General features: G+C 40.9%; 1 protein-coding gene across 1 annotated transcript in view; it reads left to right on the forward strand.

Annotated features, from left to right (window-relative positions):
* The first annotated feature begins 18,692 nt into the window (after window positions 1-18,692).
* LOC139460795 (galactoside alpha-(1,2)-fucosyltransferase 2-like) overlaps window positions 18,693-22,040 on the forward strand; it is a 31,518-nt gene continuing 28,170 nt past the window's right edge. The window contains exon 1 of the mRNA XM_071242272.1: window positions 18,693-19,255. The gene's annotated coding sequence lies outside the window, so the exon portion shown is untranslated. The remainder of the gene's footprint in view (window positions 19,256-22,040) is intronic.

Here is a 22,040-nt window from a genome sequence, read left to right on the forward strand (position 1 = left end):
TGAACTTCCATACTTCCTCTATTTCAGACGCTCTCCATTGGTTTGCATTAAAACCTGAGAAAAACACCATCATTTTGTCAACATGGATCTCCATTTCACGTTGTTGATCTAATCATGCTATGTCATGTGCGATATTATCACTGTCACATGATGTTGACTGGTGTGCGTTTTTAATGCCCCTCAGTATACGTATGATGTGTGGATGTAGATATGTCAGGGATGTGTGTGTGAGTGTGTGTGTGTGTGTGTGTGGGGGGGGGGGGGGGCGGTATGGACTGGCTAAATACAATCTCTCAGGGAATAATTCACTTATAATCCGTTAGATGTGATTAGTCTTGTTGTAAAACAGAGTGTATATAAATAAGACAAATCAATTTACAAATTGCCATTTGGGGAATTTTTACACATAATGGTCCTCCCTCCACCCATTTTTCACAGCTGTTCGAGAAAATAACTGAGGCTGTAAAATGTTGTCTCAGCTCCATGTCACTAATGGTGGTAAATAAACACAAACAAAAAAACAACCGACTATTTTTAAATATTAACATACTAGTACAATGAATGACTTTTTTGGGGGCGATATAAATTTATAACGTCAATGATCGGAAAGATCCATCTGTAGCTTGTTTGGGCGGTCGGGTAGCCTCGCTCGTCGTTCGCTCGTCACGCCCAAGGCCCGGGGTCTATTCCCGACATGGCTCATTTCTGGTGTCCCCCGTCGCTGTAGAATTGCTAAAAGCGGCGTAAAACCATATTCACTCACTCACTCACTTTAGCCTGCTGCATTTGCATAAATATAATAATTATGAGAAGCAGTTACTAGGGGTTGATGGATATATACAGTTTGTTAAAAAGTTAGTCAGTCAATAAGGACAAATACCTGTGTCCAGAGCACAATACGATGGAGAATACATAGTGTATGTACAACCGCTACATCAATAACTCGTGTTATGGTCCTCCGGGTGTGGGCAAATGTATGCATGTTTATACATAACACAACGTGACAACGTGGTGATGTTAATGATGTACGGAAAATTGTATGTGACACATGTGAATGTAAAAATATATTTGTTGGGGTAATAAAAACATCTTATATTAGAGAATAAGAAAACAAATGTTTTATCTACGACGGCCTTTGTTTACTGTAGGTTGGAATGTCTTCCTCGCACGATTTTTTAAATACTTGATAAACGTCTTCGGATCCGGAGTGTATACTGTTCCGAGGCTGCCGTGTACAGTCTGGTAATAGTAATACGGACCGCCTCCGTGGTCTAGTGGTAGAGCGTCCGCCCGGAGAGCGGAAGGTTCCGGGTTCGATCCCCGGCCACGTCATATTAAAAGACGTTAAAAGATGGTACTTGTTGTTACCCTGTCTAGCGCTCGGTAATAAGCCTGTTTGTCATTTAAAAATTGTCTTATTTTCTTGACACAGTACTTGCGTTTTCTTTGTTTCTGTAACGCTTGTTGGAATAGTATCGGGCCAACGAGCGCACCCGGAATACGAGGGTTAAAATTGGAATTGTCTAAACCCTTAGGCGGAGATGAATGTCCTGTGTCTCCGCTTACTAAACTACGGGGCAAAAGAAAGTGTTAACCGACTTCACTTGACCCAACACCAAAAACAAAAGCATATGTGAGATTTATGATGATTAATTTATAAACAGAAATCATTTTCCATGAATTAGAATGAGAGGCATTGTAATGCCGATATTGCATTCTCCACAATACACAAAGAGTCAAGAGTCCAAATTAAAAATTACACAAATCAGAGTTCATTGAAAAAGTGCATGAAGAGTCCATTAATGACACAGTAGTCAGGTAACACGTCATCAATAGCGAGTGTGACCACCCTGGGCATCCATACACGCCAACACACGCCTCCTCATTGACGTCGTCAGTCGGCAGATAACGTCAACAGGAATCCTGTTCCATAAGTTCAACAGAGTCTGTTCAAGTTCCTGTCGGTTCGCTGGAGGCGGTACATGTTGTCTCAGGTGACGATCAATATGATCCCAGAGATGTTCAATGGGGTTCATGTCTGGAGAACAAGGTGGCAAGGGCAATACGTTGACGTTAACGTTGTTCAGGTAGTCTTGAACAATTCGGGCGGTGTGAGGCCTTACGTTGTCTTGTTGCAAAATTAATCCTCTTGGCTGATGTTGAATAAAGGGCACCACAACAGGTCTCAACACTTCATCCCTGTATCGCTGAGCAATCAGGTTTCCTCGGATGATAACCAGCCGTGTTGTAATCTGGCCACAAATGCCACCCCACACCATGACGCCTCCACCTCCAAACGGGTGAACTTCTCTAATGCAGTTTGGCGCCAGTCGCTATCCCCTTCGTCGAAAAAATCGAACTCTGCCATCGTTCCTAAACAGCGGAACCGACTTTCATCTTTAAAGAGCACTCTCGCCCAGTCACGTCGCTGCCACCGACGTACAGTTCGTGCCCATTGCAGTCTGCGTTGACGGTGTAGAGGGGTCAAGGCCATTCCACGGAAGGGTCGGTAGGCTCGTATACCAGACGTCGGAAGTCGTTGAAGGACTGTTCGTCTGCTGATGGCATGCCCTAGTGCTGTTGCCGCCGTTGACGTCGCCGAAACATCTGTTTCGGAGGTGAATCTGCCGGATGTAGCGGTCTTCGGCCGGTGTTGTCACTCTCGGTCTTCCCGATCTTGGCCGGTCATGAGTCCGTCCTGTCTGTTGGTAGCGGATTATCAACTTACTGATGGTGGTCTGGGAGCAGTTGAAGGTTCTAACTATCTGACGTTGAGTAGCCCCCACATTGGCCATACCGATCGCTCTGTCTCGTTGCGCTTGTGTAAGTCCGGGCATATTCTTGGTGGTTTTTTGCTTACTAAATGCCTGCTCTGTCCAACGTCGGTACTTATGCCACAATCACGCACGTGAATTTAGACCAATGTCTCAAAATCAAGTTTTGCACGTTTTCAACAATGCATAATTTGGAAAGCTGCGTTCGAAAATCTGCGTTGTGGTTGTGGTCATGTTGCATTTGGGCGAATGTTTTCCGCGGGGTTTCAAACCTGTACCAGCTTTTTGCTTTTTATACATGAACTATTTTTAAAGTGAAAACTTTCTTTTGCCCGGTAGTTTGCGTTTAAAGAGTGACAATCAAAAAGTGTCACCTGATTCGATGTAGATGTCTAAACAGACTTGTTAAAATAGAAAAAAAAGTGAATAAGTGAGTATTGATTTACGCCGCTTTTAGCAATATTCCAGCTATTTCACGGCGGGGGACGCCAGAAATGGGCTCCACACATTGTACACATTGTCCGGAATCGAACCTGGGTCTTTGGCGTGACGGACGAACGCTTTAACCACAAGGCTACCCCACCGCCCCTAGAAAAAAAGTCATTGTTCACAGACTTGGGAGATGGTATCTGAGCTATGCTATGTTTGGTGTTTTTCGTACTTGTTAACAGAAACGTGTCTACGAACGAGGATATGACGATAGTACGATAAAAGGTTTTTCAGTTTTGTTTTCTTGTTTGTTGTTTTCTTTGACGAAACGGAATATTTTCACTGAAACATTTTCAGATAGAGTACGAAAGAGAAAAAAATGTTTTGAAACAAAGGTATTTCCCTCTATTTTTGTCTCGTGAAATTGTCTGCACTGGTTAATCATGATGTTTTTAGCGTGAAATTCTGTGCACCATGGAAATTGTCAAACCAAACATATTCATATCATTAATTATTTTCTGAAACTAATAAAATATCAATTGAGGTTATGCATGAACAAAATGATTATTTTATCATCAAATAATCTTGCTGATATTTAAATATAAACAATTAAAGTTCAGAGTGAATGGGATCGACATTATATTTAACCAACATGACCCATTCGTGGCCAACTCGTGTTATTCCGGGAATAGCCGAATAGCGACTCGTACCCCTCTCATGGCCAAGTTTTGGTTCCGTCTTAGCGCAAACGGGCATACCTAAAACAATTGCCAACTCGTTGCGTAATGGTTCACATATATTTCCCCATATATTATATGTATTTCAGATGCAATTTAAAGCACATCGGGATGTGCGGAATTATACAGTATGATTGAACCCATTTAACTGTGTCTTGGGTATATTTGTAGATGCAAGACATGTGTAAAATCAAAACTTATTTCTCAGAGGGATTCTCTGACGAAGAACTTGAAATCATACGCGCATACGTCAGGAGAGCTGACTCAAGGTTGGCACATCGTCCCCACAAGGGGGTCAAATCTGTTCGCTTAGCCGACAATTTGACTGAGCACAATATAATCTTGTCACCGTTTCCTGTTTCTTATCTCGAGGGATGACAAAAAATCGACTTGAAGTTTTGGTCTTCTTATCTGTTAATTATGAACAACTTTATGGATATGAAACTGTTTTGTGTTTTCCTGTAACGCTATCACAGGGTTAAAATAGCAAACTCTCACTGGTATTTGTCTGTCATGCATCAGAAAAAGCAAATGAATGTCCACATAAATAATATGTTTAAATAAAAACTAATCACATCTATTGATAAAATAAATAAATAATAAACACAAATCAATGAAAAGTTTTTATGAGCGCATTTTGCACATACACACTCATTCTGATTTCAACATTTTACACATACACACTCATTCTGATTGCAACATTTTACACATACACACTCATTCTGATTGCAACATTTTACACATACACACTCATTCTGATTGCAACATTTTACACATACACACTCATTCTGATTGCAACATTTTACACATACACACTCATTCTGATTGCAACATTTTACACATACACACTCATTCTGATTGCAACATTTTACACATACACACTCATTCTGATTGCAACATTTTACACATACACACTCATTCTGATTCCAACATTTTACACATACGCACTCATTCTGATTGCAACATTTTACACATACACACTCATTCTGATTTCAACATTTTACACATACACACTCATTCTGATTGCAACATTTTACACATACACACTCATTCTGATTGCAACATTTTACACATACACACTCATTCTGATTGCAACATTTTACACATACACACTCATTCTGATTGCAACATTTTACACATACACACTCATTCTGATTGCAACATTTTACACATACACACTCATTCTGATTGCAACATTTTACACATACGCACTCATTCTGATTGCAACATTTTACACATACACACTCATTCTGATTTCAACATTTTACACATACACACTCATTCTGATTGCAACATTTTACACATACACACTCATTCTGATTTCAACATTTTACACATACACACTCATTCTGATTGCAACATTTTACACATACACACTCATTCTGATTGCAACATTTTACACATACACACTCATTCTGATTGCAACATTTTACACATACACACTCATTCTGATTGCAACATTTTACAACATGTGTACTTAACTTGCAATCCACTGAGCTGTCTATACATTGATATTGACATTCACATACGTGAATGCCGACACGTGCCAACACGTGCGTTAAAGAGGGGTTGTCTCGAACTAGTTGAATCCACTTTACAATCACGTGATCATCATTGACCTTAGACATGCCAAGTTAGAGAACTGATTGACATTTGTTCAGACAAATCACAACAGGTGTGGACTTGTTCTCCTTCTCCGTCACGCACACAACAAGGACTTTCTCTGGACGTATTTTCTTGACGATGACCCGCGTGGCTGCTTCCATATCGTCATGGGACTTGGTCTAAGCATCTTCCACACACTCATGCCGGTCTTGAGTCACTGTGACGACAAACAACAACTGCTTCGTTGAGGTGAGTGGCTGCTCGATATTTCCATGTAGAAAATGACTCTTTAATTATGTGTCTCCCTTTTAGATGGAATAACCAGGAGCATGTCCCTGACTTCCTTTAATATTTCGCCTCGTAAATTCTCCCCTCTCTATTGGATGGAAATACAACGCTCGGGCATGTAAAGGGATAGTCCAACATCCCAACGCGTATCATAAGGACTAGCCTCTACGAGACTTCCACGATACGTGTTCATCAGAATATCTCTTAAGTTAACAGACTGACGATATTTGGCGAGAGATGCTTTTCGCACCACATCACAGCTTACTCTGTCCCACTTCCATAGGGGAAACTGTCTCACTCCTTCACCCAGTCGCTTCTGTTCTGCTCGGCTGTGTCCCAATCTCCAAGTGTCGCGGCCTGTCAACACAGGTCACACTGTGCAGCACAGTTATAAAATCTTTATCATTGGCATGAATGACAGCAGCGTAGTGTTTTTTTTAAAAACATTTTTATTTCAATTCAGTAGTCTTATATGTAACATCAGTACATGAGGTATATACATGTAGCAATTCATAGAATCTTATCAAATATGGGTAAGTACATCTATTGATTAAATGAGAAATTATTAAGTAGGTTGGTAATTCCTTCCATTTTCTGTCGAATCTATTAATACTACTATTTTCATTGGGATGAATTTTTCTATTTTACATACATCTTTCAATATTTTATGAAAAAAGGAAAGCATAATGGAGTTTTTTAGTGCTTGACTGGTGAATGTATTTTTTTGCAAGAAGAATTATGTGGTTGAATGGGTAGTTGTTTTTCTTGTAGCAAAATAACTTATCCAGAATGGTAATATTGATATCATATGCAAGTTTTGAGTGTAGGTACATTTCAATTTCTAACCAAAATTCTTTTACAAATACACATTCTACATACATGTGGTATATGTTTTCAGATTTAGAGACACAAAATGAGCATATATCATCATCTATTAACTTCATTTTCCATAATTCCTTTTTGGTGTATAGAGCTTTATTTATAAATCTGTACTGGAAATCTATTAGTTCACTGAATGGAGAGAACTTGAACTAAAACAGTACGAACGTGTCTGCTATCATTGTCACCACGATGAGCCAACACCGCAAACACGAAAACGTCGTTTTTTCTTTATATGGTCATTGGACGGAAAAACGACTAAAAATTCACTAAAATTGATTAATTGGTTAGTGTCTAGAAAGTGTCCGGAAAATCGTCGAGTTTTTCAAGCATAAAATGGACGGAAAAACGATGCTTTTTGCTCCGCCTTGTACAACTGTTAACGGCCAATCACATGGCGCTGGTCTCCCGACGCACGTGATGCAGAAGGCTTCCTTTCGGAAGCATTAGGTTTCGTATTTCGTATTTTCTAGTATCTGTCGCGCGCAGCGAGATTTGCTGATTAGTCAGTTTTAGGATATGTAACATGTTAATGGAATTCAGAGAAGTGCCAAGAAGTCAAACCAAACCATGTACCAAGTTTATTGAGATAACATATCCCTCCGCTATGCACAGTTACTTCTATCGGATAATTGGTTGTGTTTCATTTGGTTATAACAGCAACTAATTTTGTAATGTGAAGTTTACACTATATACAGCTTTTCCATAGGACGAGAGGTGGGTCACATGAATGTATTCCTGAAATTACGTAAGCACTGACTACTTCCACATTCCTGGGGAAAACCCTGGGAATTCCCTAGTACGAATTCATACAGAAGCGTTGTTTCTTACCATTTAGACCCTTTAATTTTGAACGTAGCGTTTTAGCACACTCTGAGATAAGTCATAGAGTTTGGTTGCATGCCCGTTCAAGGATACCCTCGCTACAACCCATCCTAGAGAAATAAAACCCCAAAATCCAAACTAAAAATCTAAAGCAATCTATGAAATTACCTTAGTATCTATTTCACACATCTTTACAATCACCTTTCAATGATCGGCCAATTGATCAGTGATCACAAAGGCTTGAAATCGCCACAGGCTAATTAACAACTTCGGAAATATCTCCCGTCATGTTTATCGTGTCGGCCATTTTGACGTCTTATACTTGATGTAAATATAATGTATTACGACGCTCTGTCATTGTGATTGACCTACTGAGGTAGTTCTTAACAGACCTTCTCATCTAATGAGGACATTTTTTGGAATATATTTCTTGTAAACAAACTAAAACAGATGTTCCTCGCTTTTGGGGGAACTATTTTATTCCGGAATGGCCTATTAAAGCTAATAGTAGGTCAGGGCACCATGCGTGTATATGATCTGTTATTATATGTGTTTAACAAATACGGTTTTGGGCGTTAATAAAATACACTGACGCAAGTATATTCTAATCAATTGGATAATTGAATATGCTTTATTTTACATATTACATAACATCACTACACAAAACTTGGACAGTTGCAGTAACACACTACGGTGATCGCATTAATCACCAGTTTGAAAAGTATTTCAGTTATATCACGGTGTATCAGACTGATGTGGGATAAAATCCGTTCAGGCCATCCAACGGGTGTTCGCGAAAAGGTGAGCGTATTCTGCCAGACACGTGGCATCCATCACAGACACATGCCTACTGTTTCGGCATAACTTCATCTATTCATCTGAGGCAACAGCTTCTTTTTGCAAACAACTGTGTCCTCACTGATCCATGAATATATTCTTACCGCTATTGTCATTGTTGTCAGGATTGTGTTTCGTTGGCAAATCGAAATTGGTTATTCACTAGCATTCTCAAGCATTGATGTTTCATATTTCTATACAGGAATATTGGTTGATAACAACATCTGGTGTCACATGACACAACAAAGAGAGGTATATCTGAAGTAATTAATATTTTATTCAGGAAACAATAGTCAGAGTTAGTTACCGACCAGACTAAATGTTCATATTTCCCTTTAAAATAATACGTGTTTCAACACACAAAAATGTTAAACAAACACACGTTTGTGTTTACCGTTATGCTTGCCCTTGTAGCCGTCGTATACATGTAAAATATATAAATGTTGTGTACAGCCATGTGTGGAACTGAATACAATATTGAAATACGGAACGTGTTCATGAGGCGAGACATTTCAAAACACTTTACAATTGTAAGGTGTTGAAGATGTTCTTTGGTTGACAGCAAAATACAGTTTTTACACGTGCACGTACGTTAGCTACATCAACGTCAACATCCACAACTGGCCAACGCGTTACAAGCAAAATGGCGCCGAATTCCGCAGGACAGAATTCGTACATTTATCCAGTCAGTGCCGAGGAGATGCAGAGCCGTGATTGCTGCCCCGGCGGTCACACGAGATACTGATTTTAGTGCAACCTTGTGGCCTTATATGTGACATGACAATGAACAATTTTCAATGCCTTTGTACAACGACGGTATGTGACTATCGAGGTCCAAAATTTCATATTTGTATCTATGATATTCCATTAAATATTATCGACTTTATCCAGTCACAGGAGGTGCAAGGTACGCAAGTACCGGTCATCATGGGGCGTGGTCACCCTGGGTCTGCCTGTTCTTGGCCTGTCAGCGGTCCACCCTGTCTGTCTGCAAAGGTTTCACAACTCGAGTATCTGCTGTCATTGTCACCACGATGAGACATTGAATGGTTGAATGGAACGGTAAACGGATGTGCGCATGCGTCATATCTTGGAATAACCTCATTTAAATTCATTGGCTGTTAACAGAGAGATTGGCTGAGTAGAACAGAGAAGGGTATGGACACATGAATGGAACTAGGATTTCACGTCAGGCCGGCGACCTCTGCACAGGTTGTATTGGACATAGATCCAGTTCTACCAATGTCGGTCAGTTTGAAACTCGAATGACCACATTCACTTGGATACTGGCACATGGGGGGTTGGTCGATCAGAACAGAGGGGACACAGGTGTGTCTTTCAAGTGTAGAACCTTTTGGAGAATGTGAGGACTTCCGGGGGGGTGGGGGGGGAGATGGGTACTGACTGGCTAAATACAATCTCTGAAGGAACAATTCACTTATAAAAAACTGATAATCCGTTAGATGTGATTAGTCTTATCGTAAAAAAGAGTGTATATATTAAAGCGTTCTTTGTCACGCCCAAGGCCCGGGTTCGATTCCCGACATGGGTACAATGTGTGAAGCCCATTTCTGGTGTCCCCCGTCGTGATATTGCTGGAGCATATTGCTAAAATCGGCGTAAAACCATATTCACTCACTCACTTTAGCCTGCTGCATTTGCATAATTATAATAATTATGAGAAGCAGTTACTAGGGGTTGATGGATAGCTACAGTTTGTTAAAAAGTTAGTCAGTCTATAAGGACAAATACCTGTGTCCAGTGCACAATACAATGGAGAATACATAGTGTCGGCCGCTTTTGTCACTCTCGGTCTTCCAGATCTTGGCCGGTCTTGAGTCTGTCCTGTCTGTTGGTAGCGGATTATCAACTTGCTGATGTTGGTCTGGGAGCAGTTGAAGGTTCTGGCTATCTGACGTTGAGTAGCCCCCATATTGGCCATACCGATCGCTCTGGCTCGTTGCGCTTGTGTAAGTCTGGGCACATTCTTGGTGGTTTTTTGCTTACTGAATGCCTGCTCTGTCCAACGTCGGTATTTATGCCACAATCACGCACGTGCATTTAGACCAATGTCTCAAAATCACGTTTTGCACGTTTTCAACAATGCATAATTTGGAAAGCTGCGTTCGAAAATCTGCGTTGTGGTTGTGGTCATGTTGCATTTGGGCGAATGTTTTCCGCGGGGGTTCAAACCTGTACCAGCTTTTTTGCTTTTTATACATGAACTATTTTTAAAGTGAAAACTTTCTTTTGCCCGGTAGTTTGCGTTTAAAGAGTGACAATCAAAAAGTGTCACCTGATTCGATGTAGATGTCTAAACAGACTTGTTAAAATAGAAAAAAGGTGAATAAGTGAGTGTTGTTTTACGCCACTTTTAGCAATATTCCAGCAATATCACGGCGGGGGGGACACCAGAAATGGGCTCCACACATTGTACACATTGTCCGGAATCGAACCTGGGTCTTTGGCGTGACGGGCGAACGTTTTAACCTCAAGGCTACCCCACCGCCCCTAGAAAAAAGTCATTGTTCACAGACTTGGGAGATGGTATCTGAGCTATGCTACAATGTATGCTTGGTGTTTTTCGTACTTGTTAACAAAAACGTGTCTACGAAAGAGGATATGACGATAGTACGATAAAAGGTTTTTCAGTTTTGTTTTCTTGTTTGTTGTTATCTTTGACGAAACGGAATATTTTCACTGAAACATTTTCAGATAGAGTACGAAAGAGAAAAAAATGTTTTGAAACAAAGGTATTTCTCTCTATTTTTGTCTCGTGAAATTGTCTGCACTGGTTCATCATGATGTTTTTAGCGTGAAATTCTGTGCAACATGGAAATTGTCAAACCAAACATATTCATATCATTAATTATTTTCTGAAACTAATAAAATATCAATTGAGGTTAAGCATGAACAAAATGATTATTTTATCATCAAATAATCTTGCTGATATTTAAATATAAACAATTAAAGTTCAGAGTGAATGGGATCGACATTATATTTAACCAACATGACCCATTCGTGGCCATCTCGTGTTATTCCGGGAATAGCCGAATAGCGACTCGTACCCCTCTCATGGCCAATTTTTGGTTCCGTCTTAGCGCAAACGGGCATACCTAAAACAATTGCCAACTCGTTGCGTAATGGTTCACATATATTTCCCCATATATTATATGTATTTCAGATGCAATTTAAAGCACATCGGGATGTGCGGAATTATACAGTATGATTGAACCCATTTAACTGTGTCTTGGGTATATTTGTAGATGCAAGACATGTGTAAAATCAAAACTTATTTCTCAGAGGGATTCTCTGACGAAGAACTTGAAATCATACGCGCATACGTCAGGAGAGCTGACTCAAGGTTGGCACATCGTCCCCACAAGGGGGTCAAATCTGTTCGCTTAGCCGACAATTTGACTGAGCACAATATAATCTTGTCACCGTTTCCTGTTTCTTATCTCGAGGGATGACAAAAAATCGACTTGAAGTTTTGGTCTTCTTATCTGTAAATTATGAACAACTTTATGGATATGAAACTGTTTTGTGTTTTCCTGTAACGCTATCACAGGGTTAAAATAGCAAACTCTCACTGGTATTTGTCTGTCATGCATAAGAAAAAGCAAATGAATGTCCAGATAAATAATATGTTTAAATAAAATCTAATCACATCTATTGATAAAATAAATAAATAATAAGCACAAATCAATGAAAAGTTTTTATGAGCGCATTTTGCACATACACACTCATTCTGATTTCAACATTTTACACATACACACTCATTCTGATTTCAACATTTTACACATACACACTCATTCTGATTTCAACATTTTACACATACACACTCATTCTGATTTCAACATTTTACACATACACACTCATTCTGATTGCAACATTTTACACATACACACTCATTCTGATTTCAACATTTTACACATACACACTCATTCTGATTGCAACATTTTACACATACACACTCATTCTGATTTCAACATTTTACACATACACACTCATTCTGATTTCAACATTTTACACATACACACTCATTCTGATTGCAACATTTTACACATACACACTCATTCTGATTTCAACATTTTACAACACGTGTACTTGACTTGCAATCCACTAAGCTGTCTATACATTGATATTGACATTCACATACGTGAATGCCGACACGTGCCAACACGTGCGTTAAAGAGGGGTTGTCTCGAACTAGTTGAATCCACTTTACAATCACGTGATCATCATTGACCTTAGACATGCCAAGTTAGAGAACTGATTGACTTTATTTTGTTCAGACAAATCACAACAGGTGTGGTCTTGTTCTCCTTCTCCGTCACGCACACGCATGTCCCTGACTTCCTTTAATATTTCGCCTCGTAAATTCTCCCCTCTCTATTGGATGGAAATACAACGCTCGGGCATGTAAAGAGATAGTCCAAGATCCCAACGCGTATCATAAGGACTAGCCTCTACGAGACTTCCACGATACGTGTTCATCAGAATATCTCTTAAGTTAACAGACTGGCGATATTTGGCGAGAGATGCTTTCGCACCACATCACAGCTTACTCTGTCCCACTTCCATAGGGGAAACTGTCTCACTCCTTCACCCAGTCGCTTCTGTTGTGCTCGGCTGTGTCCCAATCTCCAAGTGTCGCGGCCTGTCAACACAGGTCACACTGTGCAGCACAGTTATAAAATCTTTATCATCGACATGAATGACAGCAGCGTAGTGTTTTTTTAAAAATATTTTTATTTCAATTCAGTAGTCTTATATGTAACATCAGTACATGAGGTATATACATGTAGCAAATCATAGAATCTTATCAAATATGGGTAAGTACATCTATTGATTAAATGAGAAATTATAATAAGTAGGTTGGTAATTCCTTCCATTTTCTGTCGAATCTATTAATACTATTATTTTCACTGGGATGAATTTTTCTATTTTACATACATCTTTCAATATTTTATGAAAAAAGGAAAGCATAATGGAGCTTTTTAGTGCTTGACTGGTGAATGTATTTTTTTGCAAAAAGAATTATGTGGTTGAATGGGTAGTTGTTTTTCTTGTAGCAAAATAACTTATCCAGAATGGTAATATTGATATCATATGCAAGTTTTGAGTTCAGGTACATTTCAATTTCTAACCAAAATTCCTTTACAAAAACACATTCTACATACACATGGTATAAGTTTTCAGATTTAGAGACACAAAATGAGCATATATCATCATCTATTAACTTCATTTTCCATAATTCCTTTTTGGTGTATAGAGCTCTATTTATAAATCTGTACTGGAAATCTATTAGTTCACTGAATGGAGGGGACTTGAACTAAAACAGTACGAACGTGTCTGCTATCATTGTCACCACGATGAGCCAACGCCGCAAACACGAAAACGTCGTTTTTTCCGTATATGGTCATTGGACGGAAAAACGACTAAAAATTCATTAAAATTGATTAATTGGTTAGTGTCTAGAAAGTGTCCGGAAAATCGTCGAGTTTTTCAAGCGTAAAATGGACGGAAAAACGATGCTTTTTGCTCCGCCTTGTACAACTGTTTTCGGCCAATCACATGGCGCTGGTCCCCCGACGCACGTGATGCAGAAGGCTTCCTTTCGGAAGCATTAGGTTTCGTATTTCTGGAATGCCTTGCTCTAGTATCTGTCGCGCGCAGCGAGATTTGCTGATTAGTCAGTTTTAGGATATGTAACATGTTAATGGAATTCAGACAAGTGCCAAGAAGTCAAACCAAACCATGTACCAAGTTTATTGAGATAACATATCCCTCCGCTATGCACAGTTACTTCTATCGGATAATTGGTTGTGTTTCATTTGGTTATAACAGTAACTAATTTTGTAATGTGAAATTTACACTTTATACAGCTTTTCCATAGGACGAGAGGTGGGTCACATGAATGTATTCTTGAAATTACGTAAGCACTGACTACTTCCACATTCCTGGGGAAAAGCCTGGGAATTCCCTAGTACGAATTCATACAGAAGCGTTGTTTCTTACCATTTAGACCCTTTAATTTTGAACGTAGCGTTTTAACATACTCTGAGATAAGTCATAGAGTTTGGTTGCATGCCCGTTCAAGGATACCCTCGCTACAACCCATCCTAGAGAAATAAAACCCCAAAATCCAAACTATCGTAGTGACAATCTAAAGCAATCTATGAAATTACCTTAGTATCTATTTCACACATCTTTACAATCACCTTTCAATGATCGGCCAATTGATCAGTGATCACAAAGGCTTGAAATCGCCACAGGCTAATTAACAACTTCGGAAATATCTCCCGTCATATTTATCGTGTTGGCCATTTTGACGTCTTATACTTGATGTAAATATAATGTATTACGACGCTCTGTCATTGTGATTGACTTACTGAGGTAGTTCTTAACAGACCTTCTCATCTAATGAGGATATTTTTTGGAATACATTTCTTGTAAACAAACTAAAACAGATGTTCCTCGCTTTTGGGGGAACTATTTTATTCCGGAATGGCCTATTAAAGCTAATAGTAAGTCAGGTCACCATGCGAGTATATGATCTGTTATTACATGTATATGTGTTTAACAAATACGGTTTTGGGCGTTCATAAAATACACTGACGCAAGTATATTCTAATCAATTGGATAATTGAATATGCTTTATTTTACATATTATATAACATCACTACACAAAACTTGGACAGTTGCAGTAACACACTACGGTGATCGCATTAATCACCAGTTTGAACAGTATTTCAGTTATATCACGGTGTATCAGACTGATGTGGGATAAAATCCGTTCAGGCCATCCAACGGGTGTTCGCGAAAAGGTGAGCGTATTCTGCCAGACACGTGGCATCCATCACAAACACATGCCTACTGTTTCGGCATAACTTCATCTATTCATCTGAGGCTTCTTTTTGCAAACAACTGGGTCATCACTGATCCATGAATATATTCTTACCGCTATTGTCATTGTTGTCAGGAATGTGTTGGCAAATCGAAATTGGTTATTCACTAGCATTCTCAAGCATTGATGTTTCATATTTCTATACAGGAATATTGGTTGATAACAACATCTGGTGTCACATGACACAACAAAGAGAGGTATATCTGAAGTAAATAGTATTTTATTCAGGAAACAAAAGTCAGAGTTAGTTACCCGACCAGACTAAATGTTTATATTTCCCTTTAAAATAATACGTGTTTCAACACACAAAAATGTTAAACAAACACACGTTTGTGTTTACCGTTATGCTTGCCCTTGTAGCCGTCGTATACATGTAAAATATATAAATGTTGTGTACAGCCATGTGTGGAACTGAATACAATATTGAAATAAGGAACGTGTTCATGAGGCGAGACATTTCAAAACACTTTACAATTGTAAGGTGTTGAAGATGTTCTTTGGTTGAAAGCAAAATACAGTTTTTACACGTGCACGTACGTTAGCTACATCAACGTCAACATCAGAACCGCCGCAGACACTCCACAACTGGCCAACGCGTTACAAGCAAAATGGCGCCGAATTCCGCAGGACAGAATTCGTACATTTATCCAGTCAGTGCCGAGGAGATGCAGAGCCGTGATTGCTGCCCCGGTGGTCACACGAGATACTGATTTTAGTGCAACCTTGTGGCCTTATATGTGACATGACAATGAACAATTTTCAATGCCTTTGTACAACGAAACATGTGACTATCGAGCTCCAAAATTTCATATTTGTATCTATGATATTCAATTAAATATATCGACTTTATCCAGTCACAGGAGGTGCAAGGTACGCAAGTACCGGTCATCATGGGGCGTGGTCACCCTGGGTCTGCCTGTTCTTGGCCTGTCAGCGGTCCACCCTGTCTGTCTGCAAAGGTTTCACAACTCGAGTGTCTGCTGTCATTGTCACCACGATGAGACATTGAATAGTTGAATGGAACGGCAAACGGATGTGCGCATGCGTCATATCTTGGAATAACCTCATTTAAATTCATTGGCTGTTAACAGAGAGATTGGCTGAGTAGAACAGAGAAGGGTATGGACACATGAATGGAACTAGGATTTCACGTCAGGCCGGCGACCTCTGCACAGGTTGTATTGGACATAGATCCAGTTCTACCAATGTCGGTCAGTTTGAAACTCGAATGACCACATTCACTTGGATACTGGCACATGGGGGGTTAGTCGATCAGAACAGAGGGGACACAGGTGTGTCTTTCAAGTGTAGAACCTTTTGGAGAATGTGAGGACTTCCGAACACTATACAGTCAGAAGTGCTGTAATTCTGGTATCAAGACCGGGTACTCTCCCAATGTCAGTCAACAGATTGGGAGGCACGAAACCTAAAGCATATTTGCCATGTTTTCTCTGAATCTTGTCAATCACATCAGTGCCAAAAGGGACAGAAATTTCAATGTTATAAATGATTTCATTGGATTTATAAAAAAGGACAACATCAGGTTTGTTGGTCTGGATAGGTCATCCCAGTCAATGACTCTGCAGGGTTGCTGTTCTTGTCAACACTGCGTATAAAGTGGTCGTTCATCCTTAGCTCGTTTAAGGAAACTGTAGAAAGCCTTGTTCTCCTCATGATTCTTGACATGCTTCCCAAGAGGATCATCAGACAAATAAATACAATTCTATCATGAAGAGCATCCGCGTTAATCAAATTACGCCCTCCCAACATAATTTGTAAAGATAAGCGATTGAGGGAAGAGCGAGGGCGGGGGGATCTGTTGTCTTCGTGTGGGTTTGTCAATTCGATAAATTTCCTGTTTCGTCCAATCAACATCACCCCCAAAAGAATACGAAAGGTCGGGTACAGCATAAGTATTTATGGCTTTGACTTCATTGTGTGCGTTCAGCTCTGAACTCCAGATTATCTTGAGTCTACATTTGTACTCTGCCCGAAGTGTTTCCTTGATATTGGCATTCTAGAGTTTGTCCCTACCTACAGCCCTAAGTACATGTAGGCCTGACCTTCCACGAGATGGCAAATAACGCCTACCCAAGCTTAACTGATCCTCCCTCTTCTACCTTGCAACGTTTCAGATGAAGACTGTATTCTTCTTATCATTATTCATAAGGATCACTATAAAAACTGTGTTAAGACCGAATGTGTAACATCTGTTTTACATCTCAGATAAACTGGTGCTTTGGGAATGTCGGAGGTATTTTCCTGAGGTTGCTTTCCCTGCCAGCTTCACTTCCCCTCCAGGCCAGGTCAACGCGGGACAGCTTGTCTGGGGACAAAGAAATTACTTTTTTCCTTCCATGTCGTAGTAAGCACTTCCTTATATGGAATTCATTACTATCCCTTGTTCTAACCTCATCAAGGGACTCGTCACGATATGGCCGAAATACTGACGTTAAATCTTAACTCTTAACTTAACTCACAAACAAGGGTCGAACGACAAACTGCTTTATTGAAGAATAACAAGGAACCCTGTCTGCTACTGACAGATCGAAGTACCCGAGACGACAATCGGCTCTGTTTACAACGTCCTGCGTGTTCGTGGAGGGGTGGAACCAGTTGCAGGTATTAAACTCTGTTTGCTAACATATGTTGACACTATCGATATACAGTCCAACACGATGCTTGTTAAACATTGTCATGGCAACGCCACAGGTCGGATCCAAGGTAAAAAGGATATTGCGTTTAGTCATGGTAACTTCAGAGTAAAAGTGTTCACTATTTCCTTGTATAGAGGATAGGTAAATAAAACATGCCCCCCCCCCCCCCCCCCCCCCCCACCCCCCCAACACACACACACACACCTCGACAGAGTCTACTATCGAGTTATTTACGACGTTTCCGAGACCCCCAACCACTCACTCACTCACTCACTATATCGACGAATCGATAAACAGGTCGGACGGGTGCACCTCTCAGTTACAACCGGTATACAATCTATTTACAACCGTAAACAAAGACATCTATCGATTCCTGGCAGAGCGTAGTCTGTTGGGAAATATGTCAGTTTCTTTCTGTGCTCCATACCCAAGAGTGTAAAACTCATTACAAGCCCGGCCTGACAGAGAACGTGACGGCAGGTATCACATGCTGGTGTCCAGTCCAGTCGCCTGCGTCTGTCACCGCACCTTGCCCAACCGCTTGAAAACACCTTATTTCCAGCAATCAATATTTGTTATCAAGTTATCAAAACAGGTTTTACGCAACAGTTGGCGTTTATATAGACATAAGTATTGATCTAAAAATTCGATAATTTCCTTTCGAACTAAGTACAGTTGTAAAAAAACATTAGCTGCTATGACGACGGTCACAAAGACTCGTCAGTGACGGCCGCCAAGGGAGGAATCACATAAGTGACAGCGGCACTGTCCTTGTCGTCAGTTATGCGTATCCTTGCCTGGCGCGTTTAAGACTCAACGTTCTGGTGACTTGAAGAAGTCTTTCCAGCCAGCAGCTGGGCGGATGAATACAGTTCACTTAACGGGATGTTGTGCTGGACCATGGAGAGATGAGGTCTTACCGAGGGGTATCTCCAGTGTAACACCTGGGACACATTGGACAACTTGGACATCACTGACAACACAACTTGGACATCACTGACAACACAACTTGGACATCACTGACAACACAACTTGGACATAACTGACACCTTGGACATCACTGACACCTTGGACATCACTGACACCTTGGACATCACTGACACATAGGACATCACTGACAACACAACTTGGACATCACTGACACCTAGGACATCACTGACACCTTGGACATCACTGACACATAGGACATCACTGACAAATTGGACATCACTGACACCTTGGACATCACTGACAACACAACTTGGACATCACTGACAACACAACTTGGACATCACTGATACCTTTGGCATCACTGACACCTTCGACTCCCCGGTGAGTATTAGCGTTTAGTATCTGGCCATGCACACGTGTGGGTGCCTGCTCACTGTGGGTTCCTGCTTACTGTGGGTGCCTGCTTACTGTGAGTTCCTGCTTACTGTGGGTGCCTGCTTACTGTGGGTGCCTGCTTACTGTGGGTGCCTGCTTATTGTGGGTACCTGCTTACTGTGGGTGCCTGCTTACTGTGGGTACCTGCTTACTGTGGGTACCTGCTTACTGTGGGTACCTGCTTACTGTGGGTACCTGCTTACTGTGGGTGTCTGCTTACTGTGGGTGCCTGCTTACTGTGGGTGCCTGCTTACTGTGGGTACCTGCTTACTGTGGGTACCTGCTTACTGTGGGTACCTGCTTACTGTGGGTGCCTGCTTACTGTGGGTCCTCCAGCAACCAGTGCTGGTTGTGAGAGCCGAATACACGGATCGGGTGGTCAGACCAGGTAACTACACTGTGAGTCATCGTACCCCAAAGGCGTGGATCGTTGCTCATAATATGTCACTTGAGTGTCTGTTTAAGATTCGATTATTTACAGACCACCTTCAAAAAGCTATTAAGTGCTGTGTTTAACAGCAGGCAAGCGAAGAATCTACAATTCAGCGCGAACTAATAGTTCAGTAATAATTTTCGAGGGTCAGAATAGCATCCCAGTACCCCTCGCGTGTCTCCCTTTAGTGATACAGGGTCAGAATAGCCTCCCAGTACCCCCGCATGTCTCTCTGTGGTGAGTGAGGGTCAGAATAGCCTCCCAGTACCCCTCGTGTGTCGTCCTGTGGTGATCGAGGGTCAGAATAGCATCCCAGTACCCCTCGCGTGTTTCCCTGTAGTGATCGAGGGTCAGAATAGCCTCACAGTACCTCACGCCTGTCTCCCAGTAGTGATCGAGGGTCAGAATATGTCCCCAATACCTCACGCTAGTCTCCCTGTGTGGATTGAGGGTCAGAATATGTCCCCTTGCATTTCGTGAAATATGAAGAAATCGGGTTGGTGTGGGTACCACAGTGTTGTTTTCGTGTCATCTCCCTTGTCATGCCATTGTTCTGTTCCTTATTATCTCCCTTGTTATCCCCTTGCCACACCGGTGTGATGTTCGTGCTAAACCCTTGTTATCCCCTTGCCACACCGGTGTGATGTTCGTGCTATACCCTTGTTATCTCCTTGCCACACCGGTGTGATGTTCGTGCTATTCCCAAGTTACATAGTATGATACCCGTGCAATCTCATTAAAATCAGACCTAGGTTCTCGCTACCGCTAGACAAAGATCTGAGGACATCCCATTACGGGTCACGTCAGACCGACCTTGCACGAACTTTGACCGACCAATGGAATGACCAATCAGAAGGTAGCTTTCGCGTGATTTACGACACTAATTTCAAATTGGCGACTACGCCTCGGAACATATGGTGACAAATTCTCGATAACAAATTTGAAACCTGAACAAAAAACATTCTGGAATGGCTCATAGATGGTCTAAATTGTAAAGACTCAGTCGTTAAACCCGTAACTAACGTTCGGAATACCCCATATTAAAGTTTTCGAGGTTGCATGATAAGAAATCACATTCCGACTGTCACTTTCATAATCTTGGTGGGATGAAAGGTCGTCCTGAGGTGACCCCTAATGGGACGTCTCCAGATCTTTGTTTAGCGGTAGCAAGAAATAAGATCTGATTTTAATGAGATTGATACCCGTGTTTCCGCGTGTTATCTTTTTGTTATATCCTTGTTATCTCTCTGATTGTGCCCTTGTTATCTCCCTTGTTATACCCCGTGTTATATCCTTGTTATCTCCCTTGTTATACCCCGTGTTATACCCTTGTTATCTCTCTGATTGTGCCCTTGTTATCTCGCTTGTTATACCCCGTGTTATATCCTTGTTATCTCTCTGATTGTGCCCTTGTTATCTCCCTTGTTATACCCCGTGTTATATCCTTGTTATCTCCCTTGTTATACCCCGTGTTATATCCTTGTTATCTCTCTGATTGTGCCCATGTTATCTCCCTTGTTATACCCCGTGTTATATCCTTGTTATCTCCCTTGTTATACCCCGTGTTATACCCTTGTTATCTCTCTGATTGTGCCCTTGTTATCTCGCTTGTTATACCCCGTGTTATATCCTTGTTATCTCTCTGATTGTGCCCTTGTTATCTCCCTTGTTATACCCCGTGTTATATCCTTGTTATCTCCCTTGTTATACCCCGTGTTATATCCTTGTTATCTCTCTGATTGTGCCCTTGTTATCTCCCTTGTTATACCCCGTGTTATATCCTTGTTATCTCCCTTGTTATACCCCGTGTTATACCCTTGTTATCTCTCTGATTGTGCCCTTGTTATCTCGCTTGTTATACCCCGTGTTATATCCTTGTTATCTCTCTGATTGTGCCCTTGTTATCTCCCTTGTTATACCCCGTGTTATATCCTTGTTATCTCCCTTGTTATACCCCGTGTTATACCCTTGTTATCTCTCTGATTGTGCCCATGTTATCTCCCTTGTTATACCCCGTGTTATATCCTTGTTATCTCTCTGATTGTGCCCATGTTATCTCCCTTGTTTTACCCCGTGTTATATCCTTGTTTTTCCCTTTATATATCCTTGTTATATCCCCTTGTTGTCCTCTTGGTATCTTCTCTGTTATCTCCTGGTTATATCCCGAGTCCCTTGTTACCCCCTTTCATCTCCCTTGTTATCCCCGTGCTTTCTCCCATGTTATTTCCCTTGTTATCCCCTTGTTATCCCCGTGCTTTCTCCCATGTTATTTCCCTTGTTATCTCCTTGTTATCCCCG

This window comes from Haliotis cracherodii, unplaced genomic scaffold (assembly GCF_022045235.1).
Source record: "Haliotis cracherodii isolate W230 unplaced genomic scaffold, xgHalCrac1.p SCAF_14, whole genome shotgun sequence".
In the NCBI taxonomy this organism is placed as follows: domain Eukaryota; kingdom Metazoa; phylum Mollusca; class Gastropoda; order Lepetellida; family Haliotidae; genus Haliotis; species Haliotis cracherodii.